The sequence below is a fragment of the Trichomycterus rosablanca genome, chromosome 19 (genome assembly GCF_030014385.1).
Source record: "Trichomycterus rosablanca isolate fTriRos1 chromosome 19, fTriRos1.hap1, whole genome shotgun sequence".
NCBI lineage: Eukaryota > Metazoa > Chordata > Actinopteri > Siluriformes > Trichomycteridae > Trichomycterus > Trichomycterus rosablanca.
In genome coordinates this window covers 4,539,639-4,561,013 of record NC_086006.1, presented here as the reverse complement: position 1 = coordinate 4,561,013, position 21,375 = coordinate 4,539,639, and the positions used below count along the sequence as shown (strand labels likewise).

At 38.8% G+C, this 21,375-nt stretch overlaps 1 long non-coding RNA gene across 1 annotated transcript in view; it reads right to left on the bottom strand.

Moving 5' to 3' along the window:
* Positions 1–3: 3 nt before the first annotated feature.
* The window catches only part of LOC134333626 (uncharacterized), a 40,992-nt gene continuing 19,620 nt past the window's right edge, over positions 4–21,375 (bottom strand). Inside the window, exon 3 of the long non-coding RNA XR_010015393.1 lies at positions 4–171. This is a non-coding gene — a long non-coding RNA (uncharacterized LOC134333626). The remainder of the gene's footprint in view (positions 172–21,375) is intronic.

The window sequence follows — 21,375 nt, the reverse complement described above, 5'->3', positions numbered from 1 at the left end:
CCACCCAGCACCTGGTGATGCCCTCGTTTCTTCTCGCCGGTCCTTCTGCTTCAGCCGCCCTGCTTATCTTATCCTCTCTCACTCTCAGCTCCTGCCTGGCTGGCGCTGGTCTTTAATTCCCCTCTCCTCTCTCTGTTCTGCTGAGCTCCACGCCCTCCTGCTGTCTCCTCACTGCAGGAGAGAAAAAAGAGAGAGGGAGTGAGGGAGGTGGGGAGGCACGGTGCCATGAAAACCATAGGAGCTGAAAAATGACTTGGTTCGCAACGTAGAGTTAGATAAGACAGTGATTGAGGATGTAGAGGGTGTGCCATAAATGTATAATATAGTAAGAAGTATGCATTAGGGGGTTTTAAAGGACAGCAAAGATATTTTTCTGTGCACAGTAAGTATAATAAAAATATGTAATCTTTTATGTAAAATTTTGTATTAAGAATGGATTCTTTCAAAACATTTCTGACCAGTTTAATACATAGATCATACTGGACAATGAACTGCCTATAAATATCTTCAACAATGTCCAACAAGCTCATGGTCAGGCGTCCACATACATTTGGCAAAGAATAAAATAAACATTGTTCTTAGGAAACCTGTAATCACAAAAATGTAAACTGTAAAGTGTAAACTGCAGAAACTGCAGACATTAGTTATCTGTTTAAAGTGAATATATACATATAATAAAATTATATAATAATATAATCATTAATATAATAATACAATTAAATAAACAATATTGCAATTTTAATGTTTAATATCTCACTGATATGAAACTGTGGAACAGGATTTAGCTTGTTTAATTTTTAACAGTTGGTAGAAACTGGTGTAGCTGGCAGTGTGGGTGTTGTACATCAATATGGGTTCTATGAATCTGGTACCCAGTACCTTCTTGCTGTGAGGCGACAGTGCTACCCACCGTGCCGCCCTCCTCTGAAATGTTGCTGTATGTAAGTACATTGAAGACAGGGTAAGTCCCTTTACAGGGTGCATCCTGCCTTGCTCCCAGTGTTTCAGGCTGGCACCATACCCACTGCAGTCTTGGCCTGGATGTTGGCTTGTAAAAATTAATAAAGTGGAAAAACTTTCCAGCAATTTAATAAAAATAATGAAAGGTAACGATAATATTGTACATGGACAACACAGTTTGAAGTTGAAGACACAGGGGGTCAGTCCATTGCTGTGCACACACCCACCCAAACTGTGTGAGGAAATTATGAGGAAATTCTTGGGAATATCTCAGCACATAATTAGTTTCCTAATGCTCAGGAGATCAGACTCATTTATTAAGGATTTACATCATTTGCTTTTTATTTTTTTTTAATGAATTTTGTATGCCATCAAGCTCACAATTGTCACATGTTCAGACTTGTTCCTTCTTTATTTCCAGATCACTGTACACAATTAGTCATGATTTATGTCATGTAATCAGAATTGTCTTAGTAGTTCCTCAGTGAATTCCTAAAAATTATAGTCAACAAAAATAAAAAATAGAATATAGTATTTACTCATGAACAGGAGTCTTAATAAAGACATAATAGCCAATCAGAAAGCAGATACATAAAATATTTAATATTTATATTGCATATGTAGAAAAAGCCCAGCTTATTAAAATGTGTGAAAATAATAATTTATTAGAGTGAATCTCAGTCAGGCGGCAGGGGTGTTGGCGTCCCTCCACAAACAGTTCATGCTCTCCATCTGGAGCCAAGCCTGCCAACTCGAAGCAGATACACCACAAGGTCTGAATGTATGGCTTACTTTATCCACACTGTCAAATGCACACACAAAGAAAGATCCCTCAGGACCTGTTCACACAATCTATAAACACACAAAGGGGTGTAAGAGAGGGACACGGGGACTGAACGGCAGGATGGGTGAATGTTTTCTGACTCGGCTGCTGCAGGTCTGGGAGCAGTAGGCAGCACAGGTTGGGCTCGGCAGTAACCTGGCAGCACAAAGCATCAGGCAACCGTGACCTTGGAGAGAAGGAGCTGATAAATACGAGGAGTGATAAGGATTCGGAAAATGATATGCATTTTATTCTTCTGCTAAAACTCCTGTTACCTAAATAGCTATTGCACGTCAGGCCAGTGCATGGACGGATCATAAATATTTAATTTCTCTTTTTGCCCTGATACAATGTTTGGATTAGCAAAGCAGACCAAAAACACAACAGAGCATGTAACACTAGTCACAGAAGGTCACGATGAAAAGAAATAATGTTCTGTAAGATGGGGATTAGACGGGTCACTTAGCACATCAGGTTCACTCAACCTTGAGCCATAATAGATCCTGGAGAAACAGCACAGAGCACGACGAGAGAAAAAGAAATAGACAGCTAGAGATGTTTGGTTTAATAAATACTCATCACAATCCAAATATACTCAATATTTTGTGTCTATAATACAATTTTAATACAAAAACCAAAAAGCAACTCCTCTTCATCTAAAGAAGTATAAAGTATATCTTGGCAACATCACTGTAAATTAATTCAGATTTTTTTAGTAAAATTTATATTTAAATATAATCCAAGAAACATTTCAAAACATTGTCCAGTTCTGCTTGACTGACAATAATGTTCAGTAGCTGCCAATTAACCTTGTCATTTTTATTGTGTGCAACCCCCAAAATAAACAAAAGATCTCTAAACGGCTTATTATACTTGCTAAACAAAAAATCTATGTCAAAAACTGTCTCACCTTCCAAAATGAATGATAAATAGTCTCTATAAGCCCACAGAACATTCATGAGCCACTGACATCGGGTTTGATGATGGACAGCCACAGCCCCGTACACAGTTCTACACTGGAGATCAACACGTTTTGTCAATGGTGGTTTGTACAGAGCCCTCCACAGTGTTCTGTGGCCCCTAACAGTGTCTTCCTTACCATTAAGCGCCGCTTTATTTAACACTTTAACACAACATTTATTCATTTTTTACTGAATACAAAATGTGTGTCCAGGACTTTTAGTCCATTAAGGACTACACATGCCTCTCAAGTCCGGAGTGATTGCAATATCAGGGAATAAGTCCATCTTATCCAGAACAGTTGCTGTTTCTAATTTAGCCTATTTATGGACATGCACAGGAAATGCTTGACATGGTGGGTAGATATCTGTCCCTGAGAGGAAGCTATTGCTTGAACATCCAGATAAGGACAAATGCTGTACGTTTATTTGAAGAACAGTGTTTGTTTAAGTCCTGGGGTCTGGTCACTAATATCAGACCGAATAGTCTTGAAGATTTTAAAAATCACATGTTTAGTCCTGTGCTTTGGGGACTATCATATACACCGACTAGGCATAACATTATGACCACTGACAGGTGAAGTGAATAACACTGATTATCTCTTCATCACGGCACCTGTTAGTGGGTGGGATATATTAGGCAGCAAGTGAACATTTTATCCTCAAAGTTGATGTTAGAAGCAGGAAAAATGGAATGGAGGATTTGAGCGAGTTTGACAAGGGCCAGATTGTGATGGCTAGATGACTGGGTCAGAGCATCTCCAAAACCGCAGCTCTTGTGGGGTGTTCCCGGTCTGCAGTGGTCAGTATCTATCAAAAGTGGTCCAAGGAAGGAACAGTGGTCATGGGCGGCCAAGGCTCATTAATGCATGTGGGGAGCGAAGGCTGGCCCATGTGGTCCGATCCAACAGATGAGCTACTGCAGCTCAAATTGCTGAGGAAGTTAATGCTGGTTCTGATAGGAAGGTGTCAGAATACACAGAGCATCACAGTTGCAGGGCTGTTTTGGCAGCAAAAGGGGGACCAACACAATATTAGGAAGGTGCCTGATCGGTGTATACCTGTTGTCTTAAACAGACAACATGCATCAATGCTTCATGTGTGACATGATTTGGCCATTGCACAATAGTTCAGTAATTAATATTTAATTTTACATAAGGGGTCGTGGTATTTAGGACAGGGTTTTTATGCTTGTTGGACTAGAGGCATTACAAAAGTTCATTTATCTCGAATAACAACTCCATTCTAAACCAGTGTGTTTACTTTTCCTCACTATCTAGAAAGATTACAGATTACAAAAGTGCTCATTCTGGCCAAGGGCAAAATGCTCTTAAAACCTAAAACTTTACCAACAGCGAGACCACAGTGTTCCACAGAGCAGTTAACAACAGATGGAAGTTTAATGCTGGCTCATTCTCACACACCACTACATTAATAATACAACACCAATAACATCCATTTAAACTGCAGTGAATTATAAAAAGCAAAGTACAAAACATCACGTAAACTCTGAAAGCTCACACAATGTCACTTCTGCTCCGAGAGGGAATGATGGGAAATTGCAGAGGTACAGGAAATGGAGGGAGGTGACATCTTAGACAGTAATCCCCTCCCTACATAAATCACACATCAGCTCTTCCCATCAATCCACCTCCTCTCCTCAATCATCCTACTGGCTCATACCATTCCTGTCTGTTCTCTCTCACTGTGCCAGCTTTGGGTAACTCATACTGCCCGATCAGACCATTGATCACCAACCGGTTTTCGTAGCCAATTACAGATTGGCGAGCCACTGAAAAAAAAAAGAATCACAGCACCGTGAGCTGTAGGAATCAAGCTGTGTGATAAGCTGCTGATCAGTCGTTTCAGCAGAACTGAAAGGGCATTCGGATTATCAGTGCACACAGGCACTAATCAAACCATCCAAAGATCCAGCAACACATGATCAAACAACCGCGCTAACTAGGTGACCAGACCGAGCATGGCATGCCCATGGGAAACTAAATAAAACAGAACAGCTTAATTTTAGCAAAGAAGACTTTAAAGGAATACTGTAGTCTTTTAAGTGACAGCTGCACAGCCATCATCCACCACTAGAATAAAAGAAACTGATGTTTAATATTTCTAACATCGCACGTTATCATGAGCTAAAATATCTGTATGCAAACTGGGTCTGAACAAACGTCGGTTGGCATGACTTCCAAAGTGTACTTTGAGTTTGCTGAATAAATGTGACAGGGCGAAATGCAAATCTGCCTGACAGCCGTCTGATGGATGTGGTTAATGTACTGAAGCTGTAGCTGTAGTCACAAAAAGAATGTGGCCCCACATACTAATGGTGAAAATGCTCCAGTAAATTAAAGTTATTCAGATGAAGACACTGGTGTCAACAAGTAAACAGTGTGAAGGGCATTAATAAGCCTTTTGATAGTTACCCTGTTTAACTTTGCAAAAACTTTTTTATGGAAAACTGGCTATACATATATTTAGCAAGTTGTATTTGTGCCCAATCTTCGCTTTATGATGCACCATACATTTTCAATAGAAAAAAACGGGACTGCAGGCAGGCCAGTCAAGCACACGCAATCTTTGTCCACAAAGCCACACTGAGATCTGGCATGAATGGATCCTTTGTCAGCAGAATGAAGCCTGACAAAACAACCATGAACTTTCTAGTAAATGTTACTGATGGTAGCATACTGTATGTCTCTCAAAAATCACATTATATGCCTATATGTCAATGATACCTGTACACATGGGCAAGTCACCCATCACATGGGCGCTGATGCACCTTCAAAGCATGGCAGATGTTGCCTCAAGCTCTTGAATTCAAAAATCAGTGATGCTATCGACCTGGCCAGGTGTCAAACAGGCACAATTGGCTGTGCCTGAGGGAGGGGGGTTCTTCATTGCAGCTGCTGGCTGATTGAATCACCTGCACTAGTAGTGTGTAATTCATTGACAGCATAGCGTCTTTATAATTTGATACAGCTTGGGGTGCATACATTTCGAAGGGGACTGCAGTGTAGATGCAACTGGAAAATGACTAGATTGGCAGAAAAATAAATAAAGTATTTCTTTAATAAGAGACAGGAACAGTCAAGTATCAAGTTCCTGGGCTGGCTTTATGCACCTGATATTTTAGGCAAACACTGAGATACAATCTTTGCCAGGCTATAGATGAGCTGTCTACACAAGTATGACCTTGTAGCTGAAACAGATAATAGAGATTGACACAGAGAACAGGGCTTTAGGGCTTCCCAGACCTTCTATTGTAGTAATAGTCCATCGGAGATAGAATCTAAAGCCGGTTACCTGCCTCATTGACTTGGTCAGAGTGCAAACAGAAACGTTGGCTCACCAGCTGTGTGACTGAACAGACCACCCTGCTCGCTGTTCTGAGCTGAGGCTGTGTGTTTACCACAGTGAAATAAACCACTGAATTGAAATGTGTGCCACCATACAAAAGCTGTTGAGTCATACAGCAGCGGTGTTGAGTGTCTGCCAAGACGCAACACATTTAATTATGAGATTATCAATTAGAAACGTAAACACAAAATATTGCTCAGAGCCTCAATGTAACACTGTTAATGAAGTCTGTATCAGGAATTCCGTATGAGCACCCATATATTTATGTCTCGCCCTCCCCCTGATATATATTAGCATTTAAGAGCGCTCAGTACGAGCAAATTGCAGGCAGTCCCGGCGGGTTTGGGGGGACATGTCAGGCTTTCAGAGCTGCATTTTAATGACCTTTCGTCTAAGTCGAGGGAAGAAGACAGCAACAGGAGAGGTCTCTGTGGATTCCCCACGTCATTCACCTCCTAACAACCCCTTCCATCATGCATACCTCCTTTTACATACCTTATTTTCTTAGACGGCTCATTCAGGTTTAGTCAAAAAAGCCAAATAATTTCTTATAGAATTAATTACTGAGCAATAGCCTAAACTAATGCTTGTGTTTAAATACAAATTAAACATTTTGACTAATGGGTTTATTTGCATTCAAGTCATTTACATTTTGGGAGGAGCAGTAGTGGTTTAGCATTAAAAACACTGAACTATTGATTAAAAGGTCAAATGTTTAATCCTATGCCAAGTAGCAACACCCTTAATCATCAAGACTGCATTCTGTCTCAGCTGTGTCCGCAACATGCCCAAATATAACGGCTGAAGTAATTTGTTACTGGGATAACTGTTGGGCAACATGGGTCAACCAGCAATCAGCTTCATTTAGTTCTGTCACTACGAGTACAGTTTCTCCTTAATGAGGTGACAGTAACATTACTTAAGATTAACCATGAAAACGTTGACTATTTTTGTCTAAGTAAAGGAATGATGCTATTATTATGCTTAGTTCTAGTTGTCTCTAGTCTACTTGTCTCGTCTTGCCTCCTTTAATTACTTTGTAGATTAGAAATCTAAGATTAGAAATGTCTTTTGTATTTATTGTAGGTCTTTTTGTAATTATCATACTGTGTTTTATTTGCACTGTGTATATTGTATTGTCTTGCACTTATTGTTCTGTGTTGCACCTTGATCCTGGAGGAACGTTGTTTTGTTTCAGTATGTACTTGTATATTGCTGAAATGACAATAAAGCCTCTCTTGAACTCTTGAGGTAATTAAGATGGCACAATTGCAGGCGCCCAGGTGGCGCAGCGAGATTTTCCGCTAGCACACCAGCAACGATATTCTGAAAGGAGGAAGAGAAAAGGAGGGCTGCGCACGTGTCGGAAGAGGCGTGTACAGCGACGTGCTCTCCTTGGATGCAATTGGGTATCCCTCAGCAGCGGAAGACAAATTGAGTGCGCTAAATCGGGAGGAAAATGGGGAGAAAATGCATATATACAGTATATATATATATATATGTAAAGATGGCACAATTGGTATTACCCAACAGGTAGTGTAATTGTGCCACAAAGCACAAAATAAGGAATCACCTCTAGCTATAATCTGCACAAAGGAAGCCGTTTCCTCCACACTTTACCCAGGGTTTGTTTCTAAAATGCACCCAGTGTTTATGAGGTAGGTTCTACCACAACTCTAACCGGTGTCAGTCAAGCAGTTCCTGAAGATAACATTTTTCATTTCCGTTTTAGCTCAGGCAGGGTCGTGGTGGGTCACGTAATCACTCTTTGGGGAAATTTCAAAGCAGCCAATTCACCTCCATGTGAGAATGAGTTTATTTTTTAAATTAAATGATTGTTATGATATGTTTTTTTATTTGATTGGGTGCAGAATCATCTTGGGTTGTTAGCTTTGTTCTTTTCTAAAGCTACTTGGCAATTGGCATTACTAATAAAAAATCCCGACCATCCCGACCATGTTTAAAATAGGACATTAGAAAAGTCCATTTGCAGGGCATTCATTTGGTCTCATCATGACTGACTTGCAATTTGGCAATTTATTCTTGCTTTGCAAGCTTAATGAGTGCATTTTAATGTGATTTGTAAAAATTAGTCAGATCAAGTGCTCTATATTAAAACTTTGTAAATTGGGAGTTTGTTGCCAGCTAGTAAGTGATTTGTTATCCAAATATGCTAACTTAGCAGCCATAAAAATCTAAAAGACAGTTATGTTACTAACTCTAGCCTTCGACTGAAAGTAACTTGTGCTGATATATTTATACGGAATGTGAATATTATGTAAAATCTTCTTTTAATTTGGTAAAAACAGGAAGAACAGCCTCTTCTCCTAAATCAATACTCGTCAGCAGAAACCAGCTAATGCTGTCTGTGCTGTTTATTCAGCACATCATTAGTGTCCATATAAAGGAGCTCATGGGCGGATTTCATCCAGACAGGTTGACATGGTCTACGGTTTAACCTCAAATCAAGGATTTTTCACTGGTCTTAAGGAGTATGTCCTGTCATACCTCCTCTTTAAATATTAATCACCTCTGGCTGGGAGGATGTGTGTCGAAGAGAAAAGAAGAAGGTGAAGATGTGGGGAAATATAAATAAATACGTCTCCCCTAAAACCCTCGATATCTTCCTAAGGGTCTGTCCGTCTGTCTGTCTGGAAAACCCAAAGACACCTAGTAATAGAAGATGGACAGAGAAAATACAATTAGATAGAAGCAATAGCAGCAAGAAGGAGCAGATGGAAAATGATTGAAGGTGATGGAAAGAGGAGGAGTGCTAGAGGAGGTCATGGCAATGTGGATGGTGGGTTGTAATTCACAAAGACCCCCTACTGAGTAAATTATTTATAACCTTCTCTTCTGTGTCAGTACGGTTTGCCCTGAATTCACCTAAATTCATAATTCATAGACGCCATATATTTGGTTTGGTTCCACACTTGCCCCTTTTTTTACAGTGGATTAAACTGTTTGATTGAGTCTGCACGTCTTCCATCAAGTAGTCTCATTTGCATTTGCCTGTGGCACTGTAATGCAAGGCAGTAGGACTTATATGGTAATATATATAGTAGACTGTTATAGAAGCTTCCCACCATTATTATGGAACATGGTTTTAAAACAAGACAAGCACATATGGCTGTGATGTCAAGGTGGCCACAAACTTTAGTCATATCGTTCTGTGCCACAGCAGCAGGCACAGAGCCGGATGTAGATGTGGAAGAAAACTCGGTGTCCGAGTAAAATAATGTCTTCCCATAATCCACTCCTAACAGAGTGTACTGGATTACACAGGGTCCATAAACATTTAGTTTATCTTACTAAGTGAAGCCGTTCTGAGAGAAAGAAGCAATTATTGTGCCTGATAAAAAGTCGATATCCCATTGAGTTCTCAGTGCAGCTGCTTTTCAGCACTTGTGTGTGTGTGTGTGTGTGTGTGTATGATGTGTGTGTAACAGTACTAGTGTGCACAGTGGTGTCAGGCTGAGTGGCTTTTGCCTTTATCCGTTCATCAGTTGATCTACTCAGCTCTTTACTCTTTATCCTCTGGTACGATGCACTTTGGTCTGAACAGTGATGGCATAGTTACCTTGAAAAAGTAATCTGATTACTGATTACTCCTTTAAAAAGTAACTTAGTTACTTTATGGATTACTTGATTTTAAAAGTAACTAAGTTAGATTACAAGTTACTTTATTAGTTATATAATGCGGAATATTTCAAAGATATTCCTTTGCAATACTTTATCATTTGGCTGCCAACTTGTGTGTACTGATGAGACTCAATTGAATCCCAGAACATGCTAGTGTGAATGCATGGAAAACAAATTTTAATTTTCTTTCAAGAATATGATACAGACTGACCAACACTATTACGCTAAATCAGCATTGAAAATTGACTTTACTTTTAATAGCCTTCTACAATGCTGGAGCTTCTTAAAACGGAAGATTTTCTTTTAAATAGAAGTGTTATTTACCTGCTATTAAATTGTTTTCCAACAAAATCCGCCCAATTTGGTGGATAATCGCCCAATCTGGCAACACTGGAATGCGCCGAGCCAGCTGGCGCTTTTACTCGTAGCGCGCCACGAATACTACTAAATAGTGCTACTGTACTTCTGTAATTGTGTTGGTGGTTGACATTTATGTTGAGTGTATTACTGCACTGTTTTGGTGAAGAACTACTCATCTGAGGTGCGCTGCTGCTGCCTGCAGAAATGCTTCAGCAAAGCGGTGGTGGGGGGGCCAGAGGGGTGGCCGAAGATTACTTTATGGTGGCCATGGCAACCACTGGCCACCCCCTGGCTCCGCCCTGCCAAGAAGAAAGCAAAAATATCTTTTCACTAAGGAAAATGACAAAAATAGTAACGCACAGTAACTTGGATAAGTAACTTTAATCTGATTACTGGATTGGAAATAGTAACGCGTTAGATTACTCGTTACTGAAAAATGTGGTCAGATTAGAGTTACAGACCATCAGTGGGTCTGAGCTTTCTCTGCTCCTCTCTCTCCACTCCATTTGTTTCTATCCTGCTTGTGTTAGTCATAAAGTGTTCAGAGACTGACACTCTGCTGACAGCAGGCAGTTTTTTCTTCATTATTGACTGAACATCATTTTTGGGGTGTCCCTGCGCTCCCTCTGTCCGTCTGTCTTCCTAAAGACTGTAATGTGGATAGACAGATTTGGAATGCATGAGACACCTTGAAGCCACCTGGGAACTGACCCAGACGTTCACAAAGCATTGAGAAAATCTAAACAATACCATACACACCATAATATAACACATTCCTTATTATTAATCTGATCATTTTCTGAACACTGTGGCAAACCTCTTTACCTGTGCAGGTACACATACCTTGCACGTAAGTATTTATTTATAAGTTTATAAATAATAAAAACAAGTCTGGCTGCTTTATGTTTATGTTTTATGCAGTTTTTTTGGCACCACTCAAAAACACTAGACAAAAGCCATGAACACACCCTTAGCAGAACCCTTTTTTTACCTATGCACTCTGCACAGGCGCCTCTCTATCTGCCAGTCAGGGTCCTTACACAGCGTTTAAAGACCCCACCCACATAGTCCGGTCATCCCGCCCTAGCAGAGACGTGTCTGCTGCAGACACTGCCAATTATGCTCGCTAGATGGTGCCCAGTCGACTGGTGGCAACGCCGAGTTTCGAACCGAGGAGTTCAGAATCTCGGCGCTGGTGTGCTAGCGTAATATCCTGCTTTGCCACCTGAGCACCTCCTATCATTTTTTTAATCTTTTTTTATTTATAAAAATGCTGGATGTCTAAAACTGCCTTAAGCCCAGTGTAGCACTTTATTAATATATAAAACAGTTAAAATAATATTTCTTACAGATGATTATATATAAGTAATTTGTTGCAAATGTATTAACTTCAAATAAAGGAAGGCTGCTGATGTGAAAGCTTAAGGTTTGTTATTGGTGTTACATATTTAAATTATTAAATGAATAAATCAAATCTAATAACATAAAATTATTAAAATAAGTCACCATTTCTGTGGATTTCAGTAGTTGTGATATTTGTATTTGTTAGTAACATTTAAAAGAGAAAATACTATTTTATTCTTCTTTATTCCTGTTCTGATGCTCCTCTTTTAAAAGCTCTCTCTCCTTTATGTAATTTTGGTAGTGATTCTACCCACCCATCTCTTATGGATACTATAAAAATAATAGAAGCTTTAGAAATGTAAAGGTTGTCAATGGGGGCATCGCCCACTCTCAGTTCAGGTTTCCATGACAACGGGGTCTCTGAAGTCCGCCTCTTCCACATATAAATTCAGTTATTCATACACACGGACACCAACAGGCAGAGACACGGCAGATACAAGACCAGATCAATACACACACATACACACACACACACACACACTCACTCACTCACTCAACATGTACACACCTGCTGAAATGTAGTAAATGCTCTCCCCATTGGCAAACAACCATTATGTACTACATTTCCTAATACTCGCCTACTCAGCCACTCTGATAGTATCAGTAAGCTGATTCTGTAGAACTGAACAGTTTATTAAGCCAGAAGCATCTAATTCAACTGATCACCATATAAACCTACAGACAGAACTCAACGTCTGTAGGGTTAATTTACATTTTCGGCATTTAGCAGACGCTTTTATCCAAAGCGACTTACAGTACTGTCACATTATATTGTCTAAGCAATTGAAGGTTAAGGGCCTTGCTCAAGGGCCCAACAGTGGCAACCTGGCAGTGGCAGGGTTTGAACCAGCGACCTTTCGATTACTAATCCAGTACCTTAACCACTAGGCTACAACTGTTAATAAAGCATGTTCATACACAAACCCTATCATAAAAGCTTTAATTTGAAAAGAATGTACATTTTATGACTGGGTTTGTGTAGGCTGTGGCAGCACAGCAGGTAAAATGTATTGCACTAAATCCTAATTTCCACCACTAGTCACTGCATTAAGGAATTTGGTATGTTACCAAACATTGGTATGTCTGGTATATCCCTGTGATTTTTCTGGAGGTACTCAGGTTTCCTCTCGCCTTCAAAAACAAGCAAAAGATGGACTCTCTGCTCTAAATTGCCTCTAGGTGGGAGTCAGTGAGCAGTACATGTGAAACTCCTTAGTCCCAGTGACTGCAGGCAATGATCAAACCCAGGACCTTAAGACCCATGTTGCACACACTACAATATAAACTTTCACTGACCTGTAATGACATCTGATTAGACAAATAATTCAATTACCTAATTGCCATTGCTGTCAGACACACAAACAAACAAGCCAACATTTAACTCTACATCAACTGTCTATGTGGCTGCTTGTCTCATCCTATATTTACCCCGGAAGCAACAACTGGTCCAGATTTATTTATTTAGTATGTTACCGCCCCAGGCTTTTATATACAAGAGGAGAATAAAAGAAGTGGTAAAATATTAAAGACACTGAGTTGACTCATTAAGATCAGAGAGTGATATTCCCTATAGGGCTCGCTGGAAGAGACAGAATGAAGGTAAAAAAAACACATAAGGCTTAAGGATCAAACAAAAGTCCCAATATGGTACATTTTAAATATATATCAATTACATTTACAAACATATATCAGGTAAACAGGAAGGATTCTATTATATTTGAGCAAAAAGACCTGATTACTACTGCAACATACAGTGCTGGTACAAAACACACTATATGGACGAAATAATTTGGACACCCATTCTAATTATTAAATTCTTGTGTTTCAGCCACAACCATTGTTAATACATGTAATACATCAATTATATAAAGTAAAAAATATGCTTCCAACTCTGTAGCAGCAGTTTAAGGAACGCTTTTTCCTGTTCCAGAAAACTGTGAAAATCTTGGTTTAAAGAAACTCCAGTGGCCTGCGCAGATCCCTGACCTCAGCTTTGGAGTGAACTGGAATCTCAACTAAGTCTTTCTTGAGCAATATCAGTGCCCAGCCATACAAATGCTCTTTTTTATGTGTAGTATGCTCTGTCACATCAAACAAAAAATATATACTTATAAACTTATAACACATTTACTAACAAACTTACTGAAATCTAAATAAGAAAGCAAGATTTTTTAAACTATTTATAGCACTTGTAATTGCAGGACTTTACGAATTACCAAGCACAATCTAATCATGCTTATTATGCAATGGTCTTCTCAAATAGAACAAATTTTACATCACAAATGCTATACCAGTGATTACACGTTGTAATCCTGTTGTACTGAGTATGATGATGGATGAACAAAGTACTTTAAAGGGATTCTGTAATGCACAATGCAATGTAGAGGAAAATGTTCTTTAGATAAAAACAGGCCTATTCTAAAATAATAGTCTGTAAATGGCCATTTGGCTGTCAGGAAAATGGTTTCAATCTAATAGTTTTTAAAGTATATCTGAACCAGCTGTCTTCACTCACTTCAAGAAGCCATTAGGAAAGAGAAAATTGATGGTAAAAGCCTCAAAGATACCTGGTGGTAAGAGGGAAATGGAAAAGCTAAAATTATATACTAAAACAATACTAGCTAAAATAATATATGTACTACTATCTGTAAATTGGTGTATTTGGATAGACTTTAAAGAAGGATTACAACATTAGGCTTGTGACATTAGACTATAACTGTACTCATGATACATGCAGTGTAAAAAAGTAAATACATTTTTATTTCCAAACATTAGTGTAGTATATTTATCAAACAGGAAGCTCATTTAAACGATTTAGCCTTTAGAAAGGACTTAACATGCAACTTCAAGGACGAATAAAAGGGGGTTTTATTGAAAAGGTTTTACTTCCGAATAGCAACACATGAAACTTTAATGAGAAAGCTCTGTGCAGAGTTATTGACTTATTAATTTTGTAAGACCTATTATAATGCTCTGTATTGCTTGGTGTCCTCTGCACCTGTCATGCCTGCTTATGCTGCTTAAACAGGAATCAGTACTAATAAAGCTTTATATTGAATATTTCTTTTATTAATATTTGATTCATGTAGCCTATGGTATAGTGTGTTTGAGTAAAGGAGGATTAGGAGTAAGGTCATAATGTTCTTAACATCACATTGAAGTTATATTGTTCAATACGGTTGTTTTATATCAGTGTGTTTTAAATGAATTTGACTAAATCTGTGTACAGCATCATTGAACTGCCATTAAAATGACTTCTATGTCTTCTCAAAGACAGTACTTAATGCCACAATTGTAAGCACTTGGTGATTTATTATTATTTATTGGATTATCACTTTCCAACCATCAGATTAATCTGCACCACACAACTATCTGTACAAAATGGTCTTAAGTGAGTTGCTTGCAAAAATAGATGTGGAGGTCAGAAAAGTCTCCAGATTCCTAAAAGCCCAAATGTTACAAAATGGAGCTTTAAGTATTTTCATTAATTTATTAATTAATTGTCTGTTTTAGCATCACTTTATTCAGGTCAGAGTCGCGGTGTATCCAATTAATTGGTTGAAAAGTAGGAAACACCCTGGACAGGTCTCCAGTTCATCACAGGGCTGACACACATACTCAAACTTAGAGCAATTTTAGTAACTTCAGTTGGCCTGACTGTATGTGGACTTGTGGCACCAGGATGAAGCCCACACAGACACAGAGAGAACATGCAAACTTCACATAGAAAAGACCCTGCCTGCCCGGCTGCGGAAACAAACCCAGGCCCTTTTAGCTGTAGGCAGTAGTATATAATTCATTTTATATGAAGCATACTTAAAGATATTTACACTTTAACCTGATTTCTTGATATCGGTGAATTGTTTTCTCCTCATATTCATTTGTGAATAATCAAATTTCTGCCTCTCACTGGCTACTGAAAGAATGTCAGGGTGCGTTAGGTCAAAGGATTTTAACATCATGTTTTCCAAGCTTTGATTACATTCATGACAGGACAGGTAATTACTGGTTATGCAAGGTTCATCAGTTCAAGCCTTTAATGTCAAACACAGTCACGGACAATGTTGCATCTCCAATTCACCTAATTTGCACGTCTTTATACTGTGGGAGGAAACCGGAGCTCCAGAAGGAAATCCATACAGACACGGGGAAAACATGCAAAATCCACACAGAACTGACCCAGACTGCTCCACCTAGGAATCGAACCTAGGACCTTCTTGCTGTGAGGTGACATTATGTCAAAAGATTCATTCTGATAAACTTTTTAATGGACGACAGAGCATAATTTCTACTCATGGAAATGTACTGGTCTGTAAAGTCCACCAACACATCATTCTCATAAAAAATCAATAGCTTCAGTGGGTTTTTGACAAAATGTCCTTAAGAACAAAGCCTAAGAGTCGAAGCAGGTTAAATGTTTTTACTTTTTTTATGAGACACGACTTTTTGTTTGACTGTTGTTTATTTAACATTGAAGGAACATTGGTAAATATCAGATATATACTGTAATTACAATGCAAATCAGCCAATTCTGATCAGTAGCTGATCAATACTGTTATCATCACTAAAAGGAAACACAAAACAGTACATGACATGAAAATGTGGAGATAAAATAAATAAAGAGTCACATAACTAAACTGAATTAAGAAATAGAACACGATTAGCATTTAGCATGTCCTCTTTGTCTGGGTGAATATGAGGCTTTGTTACATGTGTGTGTGGGTGAAGGTATAAGTGCTCCCCTGGGTAAGGTAATAAAAGGGCTGTGCTGAGGAGGGCCCAGCTGTCACTGGATTGTTTGACGTGCTGGGCAGGGTCAGCAACCCCTCAGGGACCAACCCTACACATGCATGCATGCACAAACCCTTATCAAGACCACCTCCCCAACGTGCTCTTCCATTACCACGACACTCCAACAGCAGCTACACGGCTACTTACAAGCTGTCATATCAAACCTTATACGCTGGCACACTTTCGAGGAAATTACCAATCAAAGCAGTTAAGTGGGTCCATTAGTCCAGCCGACAGTCTCTAAATCCATCAAACATCACCAGTTTGGATTATTAATGATGGCCCACATGATAGCTTTGTTAGTTCATCCTGTTAGAAAGGTCTGTGTAAATGCTGGCCTCTCTCCACTCTTTCAGTATGAGTGCAGGCACAGTTGCACATGAACCTAACCGAGCCAATGATCTTCTCCCGTATGGAAATGGGGAATATTGGCAGGACGAGGTTGCGAGTACTCCAGCACACCACAAAATTTGCATCAGATACAACATGTGCATGCTAATTTGACGTGAAGGATGCAGCAAATAAAACAATTGTGATGTGAATTACAAATCGGTGCAAAACTGCTAATGAGTATAGCTCACCTATTACTGTAGATAAGGACTCAGAGAGCAGGGTCCTCTGAAGGGGTGGGGTGGGAGGAGGAGCTTTTGTTATGGGGTTAAGGAGCCCTAAAATTGTTAAAATGATGTGTGTCTTATTTTGGATTTGTATATTTAGCTCAACTCACATTTTCTGTTTCATTAAACAATAAATTATTACACATTATAACACCACTGCAGTTAATCCAATCTTAACGATGTCAATCCACCCAATCACTATTACAGACACTTATACATGTTATACAAAACGTTGAGACATGCAGGTGAGATGAATTGGAGACACTAAATTGTCCAGGACCGTGTTCGATATAACCTTGTGTGAACTGATGAACCTTATGTGATGAGTAGCTACCGTTCCTGTCATGAATGTAACCAAAGTGTAAAACATGACGTTAAAATCCTAATAAACAAACAAACTTATGCAACATTCTTAAATGGCTATATCAGTACAAATGTGTTGTTATGCAATTATATATTCATTTTTATTTAATAATTTACCCATAAACAGTAAGTACAAGGCAATATCGGCAATACATCATCTGTTACTGAAATAATGAACATAGAACTAAATAAAAATAAATACAGTTTTGTTCTTCATATTAAATAAGATTAATAACAATTCTGCAAACAAACTGTGTTTCAGTTACAGCAAAATTAATCACAAAAATTTTTTTGCTACGAGAGCTCTTAATGGTAGGTCAGTGCATTTGCGTTGACAAGATATTAATATGGGTGACACAGTGGTCCAGAACTGTCACTGCACAGCAAGAAGGGCCATCTACTGTGACCCTGACCAGGATAAAGCGGTGGTAAAACAGTGAATGAATGAATAAACATTCTGCTTCTGGTTAAACATCAGTGCCTTGTTTAACCAGACGGCCAGATGACTTTCCCATTAGCTATGTTAAAAACTTTTGCTCCTAAGTGCTTCTTGTAATTGATTCAGATACCTCCCGGGAACAGGGGAGTAAAAATACGCCGGTGTGTTAAGCAAGGCAGCAGCTTTGCATACAGGATGGACTGTTGGAGGAAGGTGGCTGCAGCTTTGTGGATGTGATATATCGTTAACCCACACGTTCAGTATTATTGCTTCAGGAGTACTGAACCCTGTTCATGTCCCACAGCTTATTCCCTAACACACACAACTACTCACCCATACACATACAAACCAGCCATCAGAGAATCAAAAAGCATAGGTAATGAAGTGCCAAGAGGAATCAGTTGAGAGTGATTTGACTGCCATTCAAATGACTTTGAGGGTAGCAGTAAGGGAGCAGGTTCGCTCAGGACACACAGTGTGTGCTTACTGTGCCAGGTCACAAGCTGAGCCTGTCACAACTGCTAAATTTAAGCTGGTGATTTGCTGTCATGCTAAAAATTGCTATAAAAAATTGTAAAACTCAAAGTGTAAAACATGACGTTAAAATCCTAACAAACAAACCAAGAACTACTGATTTTATATATATATATATATATATATACAGTATATATATATATATATATATATATACGTATATATATCACAATTTGTGATATAATTTATGAGCCACACCCTGATGGCATTATCCATCAACTCTGTGCAGACACCATCAATCAGCCAGCAGAGGTCGTAATTGCATCAGTTATGAGGTCCCTATCCGGCTTTCCCACCCTGTATGAACAACAAGCCAATTGTTGTTCATGTAGCACCCCAGCCCAGCCGGATGGCAGAGCTGAGCTTCGAAACGATGAGTTTGAATTCTCAGCTCTGGTGTGCTAGCGTTCATTCTGCACATCACAACTCATTTTATATCATTAAACTCATCATTGTGTTACGTGCATATTTTGTTTTACCTGAGGTATCCAGATATAAAAAGTAATTTGTGCATCACTGCAGGATCATTTAAAAAGAACATCGAGATCCTTTAAGGTTTTTATATCCCTAGTTTAGACAGTAGCTACAAAGTTCTATTCAATAACAGTATTATACAAACCAGTGTTTCTATGTAAAGCACACTATGTGTATGCTAGCAAAATAAGTTGTAGTACAATATTTTTTAATGTGCTGTATAAAGGTTGCAAACAAAATAAAACAAACCAACTTTCCACTACTAGAGCACATGACCAGAAATCTTTCGTAGTATCATCATGTACGTACATCACTGCTCTTCAATGCATCTTAATGCTCCGGACCCAAGCAAGGTGTTCAATACCTGCTATTCCCAATCAAATCACCATGACAACCCTTTGACTCGTGCAGTGCCCGGATCCACCTATCCCTTCCCCCATGTTCTACCTCCTCTCTTCTTCATCATCTCCTTCAGCTCAGCATCTCCCACTCTGCCTTCATCTCCCGTCTATACTGTATTTTTAAGGGTATAAATCTCACCTTTAATCTCCTTGAGTCATTTGGACAGAACAGTTTGAGCTCGTAAAATGTTAACCCTCCCTACATCTCACTCTAATCTCACAAATTCCTCTATTTTATTGAGGTCTGTGAAGTTATCCTCCCGCCTGGTTTATCACCGGTACACACAAATCACCTGTGTAGACACATGGTTATAACTCACTCTGTGCTCCATTAATGCATCCTTAACTAAACTATTCATTGCTGATAACTAATATGGCAAATTGCCATAAATTCACATACTTATGACCAAAAAACACCTACGGTGTAAATAAACAAACTGATCAAGGCTATAAATCTACATATATATCAATAGAAATTCTATATCTAACAATACCACTGTATTCAGTAACCAGGGGTACAAAAACAGCATCATTGCCCCTGTTCTCTGGGCTGGATGGATAAAATTCCTTCGTTCTACAAATCAAAGTGACACGTCAATAAAAACTCCTTCTACTTTGGTGTACAGAATGGAGTAAGTGTCTTGATCCAGGCGATAAAGCATTAAAGCCGAAATCTTGGTCTGTATCTATAATTATCTCTACTAGTAGACACATGTATATCCCTATAACCCTAATGGAGAGTAAGTGAGAGGGTGGGAATTGGCATTAATAATAATAATAAACTTCTAGCTTCCAACTTTAGTTAAAGCCATGATCTGACTTGTCCTGACTCACCCCTCGGAACTCAAGGAAAACAAGCATCAAGGCTTTTATCTGTTTAAAAACCCAGGTGATGAAATGAAATTTCCCTGTGTGTTTCAACAGCTGGGCTTCTTGTTGTCTTCAGTAAATGACCAAAGACCCTCCCCTTTACTTAAGCACTTAAATGAAATCTAACTGTGCACTTACTAATGTTTCACTATTAAAATTTTTTTTTTGATAAATATTCCATGTTTCTGCTTGTACTGGACTAAGAAAATGTTTACTGAGATACACACATGACAAACCAGAACTACATGCACTTCAAAGCATAAAAATACAATTTGAAAACAGCATTAAATGCATATTGCTGTGGGGAAATGCAGGGGAATTGAAATACAAAAGAAGTCTTGGCTACCATTTCAGCACTCATTTTTTTTACTAATCAAACACAAGATGACATGTTAAACCAGGGTTCATGATGTCGAGCTTCTAAAGTTAAGCCACAACATAAAGCATCTACACATCTGCTATAAAGAACAGACAATGCACAGAGCAAATGAAAGCTAGGACTTCTCAGTGAAAATTAACTCTGGAACGCCACAAGAATTTGCAGTAAAGTCCTCTTGTCCTTGTCCTACATAAATCACAATCATTTACTTGAAAAAAAAACCCTCACCACGCACAAGCACACACTTATTCAGCTTCCTCATCATCAATTCCTCCACAATGCCCTTTCTGTCCTCCTTCTTTGCCGTTACTCTTTACTCTGACTTCCTGAAGTGACCCAGCTGGACCAGACTTCTCTGTGTCCTTTCTGTCTCTTTATCTTCTTCTCCACGCTGATGGAAGATGACAGCAGTACTTGGCCCAAAGTGATGTTACTGTCAAAGTGCAGACAAAAATGGAGACAAAAAGACTGAGGATAGAGAAGGGAGATAGACAGACAGAGCAGAGGAGACTGTATTGACCTTTTACTAGAGTTACAGGCAGCTGAAGACAGCTGAAATGTATCAGAGTTGGCGTAATTGCTCTGACATTCTTTGTACACACAACGTACATGGATACTCTGGATAAACTATGTGGTGGGAAATATGGTAAAATATAATATCACAATTCAATCACAAATCACAAATCAAAGACATTTCCATGATAAAGACTTGACTGTGATATCATTACTGGATAATCAACTCATATACATAAGCCGGGTACTGGCAGCACTACAAAAAAAACTCTATTTTAATATGATTTGTGTTTGATAGGATGTCTAACAAGCTCATGGTCAGGTGTCCAAATACTTTTAAGCACATACTGTGTGTTTAGCCATACACTGCATAATACAGTATATAAACATTTACTTTAATCTAACCAAGTTGTTGTGTTTTTCAAATGAAAATTTAGTTCTGTGGTCACATTGACCCAAACACACACACACACACAC